This window comes from Onychostoma macrolepis, chromosome 18, assembly GCF_012432095.1.
Source record: "Onychostoma macrolepis isolate SWU-2019 chromosome 18, ASM1243209v1, whole genome shotgun sequence".
Classification (NCBI taxonomy): domain Eukaryota; kingdom Metazoa; phylum Chordata; class Actinopteri; order Cypriniformes; family Cyprinidae; genus Onychostoma; species Onychostoma macrolepis.
The window spans coordinates 17,072,772-17,084,845 of NC_081172.1; the positions used below are offsets into that span (position 1 = coordinate 17,072,772).

A 12,074-nucleotide genomic window follows, 5' to 3' on the forward strand; every position below is an offset into this window, starting at 1 on the left:
AGGAAAAAAAATAAATAAATGAGGAAATACAGATTTAAAATACATACATATATATATATATATATATATATGAATAGAAATTAGCTATTTTAAACTATAATAATATTTCACAATATTGCTGTTTTACTGAATTTCTGATCAAATAAATACTACTTTTGTGAGCATAAGAGATTTCAAAAACATTAAAAAATCTAACAACCCCAAACCTTTGAACATAAGTGACATTTGATAGAAATTTTCTGTTTAATCATGATCTTGATTAAATCATGATCCATTTTTTTTAATGACTAGTTCAAAAAGGCCAGTCTGAATTTGTCTGGAACACTGCTCTGTCCATTTGACAACATTTGCAGAGTCTTGATTTTGTTTTGGGGGTGTACTAGAACATGCTCTCATGCTTGGTGGTTCGAAAAACATATTATTACAACAACTTTCTCCCCAGCTTGGCACAAACGGCTCAATTAGTTCTGGGTTTGATGAAGACCCACCTTCCGAAAAATGAAATGTGTTGTGATTGGTTAGTTGTCCCAGTGCGTTGTGATTGGCAAACAGCTTAGATGGTGTTTCAGTACTGCCCCGCCCCTTGCCAAAGCAGCAAGTTCCATCTGTTCCGGTATAGTTTAGGATGGCGTCAATATTGCCATATCAATTTGTGCCGGATTCAGACCCAGAGAATATTGAACAAGAGGATCACCCAGAACCTCTGCATGCACAGATATTACAAGACATATTAGAGTCGTAACGTTATTGTTTTGTTGTTGTTTTGGCTAAATTACGTTTTAGATACGATATCAAAAACCGCTTAAAAATAACTGCATTTATGTACAGATTAGGGATGTGCATCTCCATAACTGAGGCCGATGCGATACGCATCTCGATGCATAGCCAACGATACGATACACTGAAGATACCATATGAAGCAGCTAGCGATGCGATACGATTCACCCCTATTACGATGCAGTGCGATTCGATTTCGATTTCGATTCGATTCGATTCGATTCAACACAATATGATTCAATGCGATTCGATGCAATGGAAAAATATGATCGCAGACAGACAGCAAATCAAAAATTAACTTGTGTATTCTGACTTCTAACACCTCGAGGCCTTTTTCATAAAACAAGTTTACCAAATAGGCCAGGCTTATTTCAGTTAGTCTGACTCACTGCCAAATGATTTGGTTCTATAAAGCAAATTTAACAAAGTTCAACCTCAGTCACTGTGGCTACTTATGCTGGAAAGCTAACCTGGTTCAGGGCAGGCAAACTGTCAGGCTAAGCTGAGCTCCTCAATGACCAATAGGAATGCAATGATATTACCACTGACTCTCTCACATACTATCATAGCCATGCAGCCTTTCTCTCTGGTTTTATAACAGCTGTACCTTTTGGGTCATTCTACAGAAACGTCCACTTTTGGTATGGCAAGATATCTTAAAATGTATTTCTTTTTTTAACATTTAAATTTAGACCGCATTATTAGATTACCTTTTGACTTTATGAATACATATACATGACAGCTTAATTATAATTTTTTTCTAGCTTTTCCTCGGGTCTCCGTAGTGTTGTTGTGATTCGTCATATTCACGCGCAGCGATGATGAGAGAACGCGCTTGAGACACAGTTTCGAGAGGAGAAATCAATCTACATATAAAATATTATTGGTCACAGATTATTGGTCACTTTCTAAACAATAAAATTGTAGCGCATCCACTAGTAATTATATATAAATAAATCGGTTTTACCGATGCAATTGTGTTATGTTAGAAATGGTGCATCGCGATACAAATGCCAACTTGTATCCGATGCACACTATTTAAACCGATGCATCGCATCATTAACTTTTTTTTTTGGCCGATGCACCGAGCGAATCGGGGAATCTTTCCATCCCTAGTAGATAAGTGCAACGGCAATATGTTTTATGTTTATTGTTCTTTAATTCTAACATTATAACATGAATTGCAGTGAAACTGTTATACAGTTGAATTTATTTATACAATAGTCTCATAATTGAAGTGTAAATTCTGCAGATTACATCATTGTCCAGTATTGTACTGTCAGCAATTTATAAGTGGGAACTGATCCGTCTTTTAGCAAAAGCTTTTTGGCAAAACCAGCACTGTACTCCCTCATGTTGTGGAAGCTGTCCTCAGTAAAATGCACAGCACACAGTACCAAATTTGGGTTATAATGCTCAGGAACAGAGTTAAAAGAAATTGCAACCACTGTTTCCTGACGTCGTCCACTTTAGGAAGGAAAAAGACGTTTGGGTACGGGGGTAAAAAAAAAACAGCATTTCTTCAACATGGTGAAAACTTGACGCTACAACAGCACTTTTTCTTCGTCGTCGCCTTGTCTGATGCACTCAACCAAGCGTTCTAACCATAGACTGCAAAAAAAGATAGACGACGTGTCTCCGCTTCCTTCCACTATAGAAAAGTGATACATCTCAGTATGGCCGCTGCCATCTTGAGTAAATGACGTCATTTGGAGCCCGAGTCTGCGCAGTAGTGTTGTGAGGTGGAGCCACGGAATCAAACTCCCGCCCAAACTCCCGCAGATCCAATCAACCATAACGACACGCCCCGTTTTTATAGCATCAAATTACTAGCTAAAATCAAACGTATCACAAAAAAGAACAATTGAACATATATAAAAACGAACAATTGAGCATGATAACAGCTACCTTAAATGACCAAAACCATATTTCGGAAAAAAATTGTATTGTAATTTATTTTTTTTAGTCCCATTCGTTTACATGGAGAGGGCGGGGTTTATGACCTGTACTGCAGCCAGCCACCAGGGGTGATCAAAGATCCCGCAGCTTCACTTTTAAGGACGAGTGAGACACACCCGGTTCTAACCACGACCTCGATCCCTCCCCACCCCTCAACCATTCGAATTTCCGTAGGCGGGATTTATTTTAATGATATTCAAATGGGCCGCTTTGTGATATCACAACACCCAGAAAAAAACCTGTAGTCCGAACGAGCCATTCGTTGTAGTTCTTGAAAAGGGATTTTTTAAATACAAAATATCTCCCTTTGGAGTGGACTTTAAGATTTGTAACTTTGTAGATCTTTTTATGCACAAACATACACACTACGCACTGACTAAAATTCAAAAAGTGAAAAAGCATAATAGGACCCCTTTAAGCAAAATGGACTACAACAGAAATATACCATAATAAATCAGATTAAAATCAAATTAAATCAAAACCAAAAGTGATACTCAAATGTCCTATACAACAACTCGCTCTTCATTGACTTTTCATTTGCACTGACGTCACTTTGGCTTCATTGAATTATACTTGGTTGAATATAATAAAACAAATCAATAGGCAATAGATATTTAGGCATCAAATTCAAATTTAGCATCATTCTCATATGGAACACTCACTTTTCACAATCCAGTCAATTCCCAATAATGTACAAAATCAAAACCTTAGGTGAGTAAACAGGGTCATTTTGGATTTGATGCAGACTTTAAGCAAACAGTGCTGTATTGTGCCATTATTCATGTTCATTCTATAGAAAATCCAGCCAGAATTTTTTAATCCATGGCAGTAAGCTCTTCGTGTTGTTTTTACCCCTCTGACCCACTTCTAGATGCTGTTTTTGTGAAATTAAGATTTCTGTTCAGTATAGAGAAAGAAGCAGGAGAAAAACATTGTGTTCTGTCCTGGATTTTAACATTAATACGATGGACCTCAGGGGACCCCGACCGGGATAAAGCTGAGTGCAGGGGATGGACATTAGTAATCAATAAAAATCCTCTAGGCTTATGCGGCCTGGTTTCATGAGGTGTGCTTTCTCCCCCTCCCCTGCCTGCACCGCCGGAGTCTTTCATGTGCCAGTGGTGTTGTTGATGGGAATAGGTCAGTCAACACGGTGAATCTGATGCTTCATTTGTCTTGTGCTGTCAGGACGACAGCTGTTTGGTGGAGTGTATGGTCAGCATGGATCAATAGCCTTTCCTCTTGCTCGCTGCAACCTTGCTGACAACAAACACGAACACCATTTACCTCACACACAAACCAGGACGACAAGGGCAGACAGATGAAGAGGGTGAGGTGGGTCAGAGGTGCAGATAATTGGGGAGAACTATGGAGCAGCTACATATAGAAATACACATTTGCAATGAGAAAGACAGACTCAGGTGACTCCTGTTGAAAGATGTGATGTGTTGCCTCAATATATGATTACATGAACACATGAACATAATCTCCAGAGCTGCTCTGTGCATCACTTCACGAGCATTTTTATACAAACAGAAACTTAAATGTCTTCACAGCAACCCATCAAAATAACATTTCGGTTTAACTTGAAGAAAATATGACAGAAATTTATATTACTTAATGTAATGATAGTGCTACTACTAATAAAATTATAATTAAAACATATTTTAAGAAATATTTACCATAAAAAATGATTTAAATTATTTACCAGAAAAATGTAAATACACAGCAGAGTATTCCTGAAAGAAAAAATAAATAAATAAAATAATAATAATTTTTTAAAATATAAAATCAATTAATTATAGATGCTTTTAATTACTAAAATGTAATGAAACCATTAAAATGGAATCAAGAAAATTCATAGAAAACACAGAATTTGGTTTAAAAAAGTGAATTTCAGAAAAAAATAAAAACATATTTCATAGAGCCTTAAAATGTTATTTTTGTTAAACTTTTAATAAATTGCGTAAGTTTCATGATTTCAATTAGACAAGCTTTTTGATTAATACAATTCAATTTAACCATTAAAACTGAGTCTAGAAAAATGAAAACGGGAAAAAAACGGAATCCAGAAAAATTAAATAAAATGGAAAAAACTGAATTTAGAAAAAAGAAAATAGATTTCATAGTCCATTACTTACTAACTAACTTAAATAACTAATAAATAACTAACTTAACAGTTTTCCATAGCTTTCAAAAAGAGAATTAAAGGGGTGGTTTACTGCGATTTCACTTTTTTCATTTTAAATAGTGTGTAATGTTGCTGTTGGTGCATGAACAGTATCTGCAAAGTTGCTTCGCTGAAAGTTCAACGTAAGCGGAGATATCGTCTTTTAAAAATCAGGAAGTTTAATGCCTACAAAAACGACTCATATGGGACTACAACGAGATACTTCCCGGGTTGCATACGTAAAAAACCCATCAAACCCCTCCCTCAGGAACACGCAAAAAAGGGGGCAAGGCCATGTTCTGCGGCTTTGTCGAAGAGGAAGAGTTATAGTGGAGAGTTGTAGTCATGCCGTCGAAACTGTGTTATTTTCACCCAGCTTTCAGGTCTTCTGTGTTCGGACTTCCTACGGACGCTGTAGTTTGTCAACAATGGTTAAAATTTATGTTTGATTATGTTCCTGACAATTACAATCCTAATTTAGCTCTCTGTGCTGCGCATTTTACGGAAGACAGCTTCCAGAATCAAGAGAGTTCAATGCCGGATTCACACAGAAACTATTACTAAAACATGGAGCAGTTCCAACTTTAAAACCAGAGGCAGCAGTTGTTGGGCCACAACCTGTAAATAAGATTTCATCATTTTAAATGTATTTGCATGTATAATTTCAGACGTAATGTTTTAGTTTTATCAAGGACGTAAACAAACGCCAACGCTGGCTTTAGTAGCCAGTTAGTTAAATGCTATTTCGTGTGTCTATGACAAACGCGTACAAACATTTTGGACCCTAATTTGTAATTATGTACTAATTTTGTAAATTTATTTTCCATGTATACTTTATGACGTAATTTTTCGATTTGATCAAGACCGTAAACACAAGCCAACGCTGTTTGGTTATAGTAGCCAGTTAGTTCGATGCTATTTTGTGTGTATAAGACAAACGTGTACAAACTTCAAAAAATTGTATGTAATCACAACAGCAAACTTCCATTCAGAAACGTTTTGTAAGAGCCGTGCTTGCAGAAGTTCTGCTTGACTCTCTTCATTACCGCTTTCTGGGTCTGATTCTGGCTCAAACTGATACGGCAATATTGACACCATTATTTACATTTGACCGGAGCACATGCAACTGTCGCCCAGTGAAGGTGATGGGCGTGAAGTTTCCGGACAATGTGCAGTACGCAGTTTAGCCAATCACAACACACCGGCCCAACTAACCAATCTGAGCCCATTGCCTGTTTCTGAGGGAGTGGTTTCATAGAATCAGGAAGTCAACCGGTCGTTCAAATGACAGAGGAGAAAGCGGCTTACAATAAAGGTGAAATATATGAAAAATAAGGCGTTTTTTAACAAACGAAACACGAAGACATGTTATATTGCACCCCATAAACGTAATCAAGCAAAGAAAAAAAGCAGTAAACCACCCCTTTAAGTTTGCGTGCCAAAAAATGCAAGTAAATGAGTATTATACCTAATACATAGTGAAATCACATTTTCAAAGGAGCCTGACTGTAGTTACTTTAAATTATAGTAACATGTATCTTGGCGAGTGCTAACAGGCTTAACCAGTTTAGTAAACCAGAATAGTACTCCCTATTCCAGGATTCCCATCATGCAAAAAGAGCTAAGAGAATACTGAACTCTAATCCATCCTGCAGCAGAAGGCCAATGTCATGACGTATGCAGTGGCACGCTGACCCATCTCACCCACGTCTCTGAAGAGGTCAAGGTCATTTATTCATGTGATTAAAGCAGTAATCCATATGGGAAATATGTTATGCTTTTATATGCAAGGGGATAATAGGGAATAGAGGGGTTCAAGTTAATTGACCTCACTCTCAAATGCAAAAGCTCACACACACAGATAAACGCACAGCCTGCGTATATTGAAATGTATGGCAGTGGCATATGTGAGTGCACATGCTGTTTATTTGGGCACACAGAGAGCAGACAGCCTGAAATAATCCCCAGTGACAGCAGAGAAAGCTCACACACCTGACAACACCCAGACAAATGAGCTCAGCGCTCAGCCGCTCCTGCTCATTACATTTGGACGCACAAGCCTAAAAGAAGACAATAACCTGCAACTATGAATGTGCATGGAAATTTGGATATGTTTGGAATGCATACAGATAGACAATGAAATATCAATATGATCAGTACACTTTTTTTGTAAAATATCATTCAATTGAAAAAAAAACATCATTTTTATGTGCAAACAGGAGCCAGATGGCAAAAAACATAAACTCTTCATTTTATACTGACACATTAATTTCACATTTTCTGCACTATTTTGGGCAATAATCTGCATTTAAAATGGATTTAAACATGGTGAAATGTGTTAAATGTAACTCTTAAGCTCATTTGACACCTAAAGCGTTGAAGCGACCAGACATCATTCCTTTTCAATGACAGCTTATGATTACCAGCAATATGATGGACAGTGGTATTTTGTGACATGATGTGTGTCCAGCATCTTGGCAAGCTGAGAAAAGTTTAACTTTATGCAAATTAACTGCAATGATGCATTGAAAATAAACGTCAATTCATTCATTGATAATTGTTTATTGTGTTCATGATATAATGTATCATGCACTGCTACATACACGGGGCAGTCGTGGCTTAATGTATAGAGAATCGGACTTGTAACCCAAAGGTTGCGGATTTGAGTCTCATGTGCGGCAGGGATTGTAGGTGGGGGGAGTGAATGTCCAGTACTACGATTGAGTTGAGACCCTTGAGCAAGGCACTGAGCATAAATGGCTGCCCACTGCTCTGTGTGTGTGCGTGCGTGCACACTTGGATGGGTTAAATGCAGAGCACAAATTCCGAGTATCCTTTCCTTGCATCTAATTTTTGATCAGATTTTCAAAAGCTATGGCCAGTTATGCAGTCCACCAATAATAGTTATGTAATCAAGCAGAAGAAACATTTGGTAGCACATTTCCTCCATTTAAGAAAATAAATCATCTTTTTGTTTTGATTGTATACTATAATTATGACATACAAAGACAAATTATAAGATAAGTCAATTATGAGATAAAAAGTCAAGATTATTAGACACTAAGTCATATTCGACTATTTAATGCATCCTTGTTAAATTGTTAAAAATTGTATAATAATTTCTCTCTAAAAGAAAGAAAGAAAGAAAAAAGAAAAAAGAAAAACTAACCTAACTAACCTTGCCTTGTCAAATTAACTCGATTTCCTGTTTTATATTTTCTGCATGGTGGTTGCACCACATGACTTTGATTTTGCAGACAAACTTTTCTGAATATTATTTATAAGTAAAGCAGCTTTGTTAATATGTAGATTTTTAGTAATGTAGAAGTCAATTATGAGATAAAAAGTAAAGATTATGAGATCTTAAGTCATAAGTCTGAGATAAGAAATCATAATTATTAAAATTAGGACAGTTTAAATTGACAAAAAATCAATTATGGGATAAAAAGTTTTGGTATGAGATACCAAGTCATAATTATTAATAATTCTGGAATAAAAAGTGATAACTATGAGATAAAAAGTTAAAATTATGACAGGCGAAGTTGAAAAAAAGTAAATTTTGAGATAAAGACCAAATTATGACAAAACATTAAATTTTTTATATCATAATCTCATAATATGGTTTATTGTGTAATGATTTTGACTTTTTTCCCGATAATTATGAATTTTATGTCATATTAATAATTTAGCTTTTCTATTAAAGTGAACAACAGTGGAGTGGCAGTGACTTATAGTGTTAAAAACACCCATTGCGAGCAGAAAGCATAATCAAAATATTTAAGAAAATGAACACAGTGTTTAAAATAACTGTGGCCTAAATCAGCTATATGGTCATTCCCCTCATTTAACCTATTCAAATGAAAGAAATAAGCATTTAGTATTTAAAATGAATTCCTGACAGCATACACAGTGCTGTGTAGCAGCTCATCATTGCTTGTAAGAGTACAGTGCCTTCTCTCAGTCAGCACATGCTGCAGTTCAGAGTAGCTCCAGTTAATGACTTGTCACATTACAATCCTCTTAAGGAAGCTAAGCTGAATCCAGCTCGTTTCCCACTGATTTCCTGACCCTGTTGTCTAGCGTTACACCCACACACATGCACAAACAGCGACCTCAGCAGCACAAAGACCATCCAACCTCACCAAGCTCATTACCGAATCAGCAGCTGAACCAACTTACTCAACACATACTCCATCCCCTCAGCACAACGTGTGTAAATTGTCTAACTGCTAGAGCAACAAAATGGCACAGCACTGCTGCAGGGAGAGATGCTCCTCCACAGAACCTGATCTAATACAGCCTTTCAGACCTGATGACTTCCATACCTTAAGAGGGATATATTAGAAGTTTATATATTAAAAATTTAATTCTGTAATTAATTACTCACCCTCATGTCGTTCCAAACCCGTAAGACCTTCGTTCATCTTTGAAAAAGGTATTATCGTAGCTTCATAAAATTAAGGTTGAACCACTGATGTCACATGGACTATTTTAATGATGTCCTTACTAACTTTTTGGGCCTTGAAAGTGGTAGTTCCATTGCTGTCTATGGAGGGTGAGAAAGCTCTTGGATTTCATCAAAAGTATCTTAATTTGCATTCTGAAGATAAACGAAGGTCTTACAGATTTGGAACGACATGAGGGTGAGTAATTAAAGACAGAATTTTCATTTTTGGGTGAACTATCCCTTTAATATAAATAGATACCATTCAAAAGTTTGGTGATGGTACAATTTTTTAAATATCTTTTAAAATAGTCTCTAATGCTCACCAAGGCTGCATCTGATTGTTAAAAAAAAAACATTTTTTTGAATACATTTCAAAATGACAATTCATTCCTGTTAAAGACAAAACCATTCTGACTAAATTTCAGCAGCCATCACTCCAGTCTTCAGTGTCAAATGATCAGAAATTATTCTAATATGTTAATCTGGTGGTCAAGAAATGTTTCTCATTATTATCAATATTAAAAACTGTTGTGCTTCTTGATATTTTTTGCAAAAACCAAGACATATTTTTGAACAATTTAATGCATCCTTGTTGGAAAAAAAGGAATATATATTAATTTCTCTAGAAAAAGAAAAGAAAAAAAGAAAGAAAAATTCTTACTAAGCACATTTTACATGACATTTTAAAACCTGAACTAATCTTGCCTTGTCAAATTATCTTTGATTTTATGTTTATGTTTTCTGCATGTTGGTCAGATGGCATGAATTATCATAAAACACTAGTATTGTGCATGTCACTGCAAACGTTATTTTTTTGTATGTTTTAATAATTTAACATGTAGGACAAAAAAATGCATCTCTAACCCTAATAGCATCCTTGAGCGAGCACCCTATTCAAGGATTTATTAAAAGATAATATTATAAATTATAAATCCAGCCGCTTCCAGTGACTTCACTACCAGTCTATGAGCATGTGCTGTTCTGAAAACTATAATAGCTGCACATTTCCAGAGTAGCTTTTGTTTCTCTGTAACCCGACAGCTATATTTTGATGCTTCCGTGGTGGCTGGTGCTTTAATCTTCACTTTCAAAGGGAATCAACTGATGTAGGCCCGTGGACAGACTTGCCGGTGACTTTGAGCCGAGACAAGAGCAGTTCAGTCATTCTCTCGTAGCTAAACCCAAGCCTAAATGCTGACAAAGAGTGTGTTAGTGTAAGTGTGTGTGTGTGAGGGGGTTGAGCTGAACTGTGGCTGCAGGGTGTACATCACTGTGGAAGAGATGCTGTCTTTGTGCAATTTTCTGTTACGCGTGGCGTTACATGCCAAGTATCAGCAGTCATCAGAATCACTTATCTTTCCTAGAATGTTCCAGCGCTGTTCTGTGCCTCAGGAGCCATGAATTATTTATCTCTAAAAGAGGGGGGAGAGTGAAAAATTGGTTGAAAGGATAATCAGAATGGAAGGATGGGATAAAAAAAAAAAAAAAAATCCCACTAAAATCCCACTGCCTATCCAAATTGTTCAATCCTCCTCTACGTTTCAATCTGTCTTATTCTCTCCCGTGCTTTACCCCCCTCTGTGAAGCTCTGATGATGTGCGTCCAAGAGCGTGACTCGTTTTGTGAGGGATCAAGATGACTCCCATCAACAAATGTCTCTCACGCAAATACACAAACCTGCGAAATGGGGCCAGACCGCCTAGAATCGAAAGCGCATCTCTGTCCTCAGTATTCAATATCACTCCAGTCATGCTCAGTCTAACTCGCATTTGTTAGGTGTCTCATCCATGAAATTTGCAATTAAGGCATCGTGACGGTCAATATTTAGACAGGCTTCAGCTAACACAATCCATTTATGGAGCTCCCACAGGAGAGATTTATGACTCAGATGTTACTCCGTCATATATTGGAAGACATAAAGTAATAAGAGATCTCAGTTATGTTCCATATACTTATCAACACTGTAAAAATAATATGATCAATAAGTCAACATTACTTTAAAAAATGAAGTTGAAATTGGTTCAATTATTTTGATGAGTTAAAGTTATACAAGAATCAGCTAGATTCAGTTTAGTATCATTTAAAGGGATGGTTCACCCAAAAATGAAAATTGTGTCATCTTTTACGCACCTTTATGTTGTTCCAAACCTGTATGAGTTTCTTTCTTATGTTGAACATAAAAGAAGATATTTTGAAGAATGCTGGTAATCAAACAGTTGATGGTCCCTATATGGGCTTTCGCACCAGAGGAAACTTTTCATAGTTCCTACTAGGGATGTCCAGATCCGATCACGTGATCGGAAATCGGGCCCGATCACGTGGTTTCAGACTCGATCGGAATCGGACGTTACCTCCCGATCAGGACTCGGATATATATGTATATATATTCTCATTATTTTTTAACACAGCTATAGTTATGCGGTGGCACAGAGTTACGCCGGTTTCACACCGCACGCGTAAGCAGAGCAGAGGCAGCACAGAAGCGGCGCGTATGCAGAGCGTGAGCAGCGCGCGCCCATTGTGCTTTCACACTGGCAGCGTTTGTTGCGCGCAGCTGAATCGCGGCTTGTGTACTGCAAATACAGACGAGTATCGTTCATTCGGTCACGCTTTTCACGTGTTCTCCAACAGCTGTCTGTCATGTGTTTTGATATGGGCAGCATGCTGTGAAGCGGCCGTGTTCCCCTCTGTCATATCTGTCACATAGTATATAACATGCTG

The 12,074-nt window shown here is 37.0% G+C and overlaps 1 protein-coding gene across 6 annotated transcripts in view; it reads right to left on the reverse strand.

Moving 5' to 3' along the window:
- Positions 1–12,074, reverse strand: part of tmem91 (transmembrane protein 91) — a 58,525-nt gene that overhangs the window by 31,662 nt on the left and 14,789 nt on the right. The window contains exons 1-2 of one of the 6 annotated variants that reach the window (XM_058751087.1): positions 11,484–11,594; positions 10,602–10,765 (exon numbers count right to left, since the gene is read on the reverse strand). The exons of 4 other annotated variants lie outside the window; for them this stretch is intronic. The gene's annotated coding sequence lies outside the window, so the exon portion shown is untranslated. Of the gene's footprint in view, positions 1–10,601; positions 10,766–11,483; positions 11,595–12,074 lie in introns of those variants that run through there. One more of the 6 variants, XM_058751084.1, reaches the window with a different exon arrangement.